Below are 1,531 nucleotides of genomic sequence, written 5' to 3' on the forward strand. Positions count from 1 at the left end.
TAGACTTTTACAACTCCGACTCCAATTAGGCTTGAGTTGAATTCTTTCCAGACTGAATAGCAGGCTCTCTGGTCTTAGATAAGATCAGAGTTCCTGCTGAACCTATTGGGAGCCATCCCTCATCAACCCCATTTGGGATTTTCTTGGTGGATATACTGTAGTGGTTTGCCATTTCCCTCTCCAGTTCATTTTACAAATAAGGAAACTGAGGTAAGCAAAGTTAAGTGATTTGCCCAAGGTCACACAGCTAGTAAGCATCTGAGGCCAGATATGAACTCAGGAAGATAAGTATTCTCCACTCCAGGCTCAGCACTCTATACACTGAGTTATCGAGCTGCCCCTTATTAGCTGCTGTGATTATCACCACTTTACAATTGAGGAAACTGAGATAGACAGAAATTAAATGATGACCAGGGTCACACAGCTACTAGGTATCTGAGGTTGGTCTTGAACTCAGGTCTTTCTGGCTCCAGGACCATTGCTATGTGCATTGTGACAGAGATGCCACAGATACAGAAATTTATAGACTTCATAGACAATACTTTTATCCACCTACTTTAGGAAGTGATAAAGAGTTTTCATAAGGAATAAAATAGGAGTGGCTAGGTGGCATAGTGAATAGAGCACTAGCCCTGGAGTCAAGAGGACCTGAGTTCAAAACTGGCCTCAGACACTTAACACTCACTAGCTGTGTGACCTTGGGCAAGTCACTTAACCCCAATTGTCCTGCCTTCAAAAAAAAATATTAACTCATAAGGGATAAAATACAAGTTAAATACCTTAAAATTTAAACTATTTATAAACACATTATAAATAAAAGGGAAAGATACTTTTACAAAACAGAATTGGAGTTTGATAGAGAAATTGACCTTAAACAAAATAAAGCTGATAGAATCTCCACTTTCATTAATAGAAACATTTTGAAAATCAACTAATTCCAAAAAGTACATAGGGTCTAAATATAAATTCATCAATATGTTTTAGGTATACTCAAAGAAGAAAGAAACAGAGCTACACAGCTGCAGCCCAGCTATGTGCGGAAACATATCTTTGCCATCTCTGCTCATACATTCAGAACTCAAGCAGACTAGAAAAACAAAGTCAATGGTTTCCGAGAATATATTCATTGCATACAGGAATCAGATAGCTTTCTAAATGTATTTCAGAACCCAATCTGTGTGACAAGATCCTATCAGACCCCAAAACCAATCAAGACCTGCATATGAAAACTTGGGTTTGAGGACAATGTCATGTGAATTCTAGCTAGTTCCTGGTATGGTGCCCTCCAACCTCACTAAAATTAAATAAAAATGTAATTCTCTCTACAGCAAGGGTTCTTAACCCAGCATAAATGGTTCCTTAGAATCTGTTTATAAATTTCAAGGGGTCTGTGAACTTGGATGGGGAAAAACAAATCACATCATTTTCACTGTCCTTTTGTTTTCTTTTATAATTCTGTGTCATTTATTTTGTACATTTAAAAACTTTATTCTGAGAAAGAAGCTTTAGGTTTCACCAAACTGCCTATGTG

This window comes from Petaurus breviceps, unplaced genomic scaffold (genome assembly GCF_028583685.1).
Source record: "Petaurus breviceps papuanus isolate PSGF00001 unplaced genomic scaffold, PetGlider_PUasm1.0 176, whole genome shotgun sequence".
NCBI classification, from domain to species: domain Eukaryota; kingdom Metazoa; phylum Chordata; class Mammalia; order Diprotodontia; family Petauridae; genus Petaurus; species Petaurus breviceps.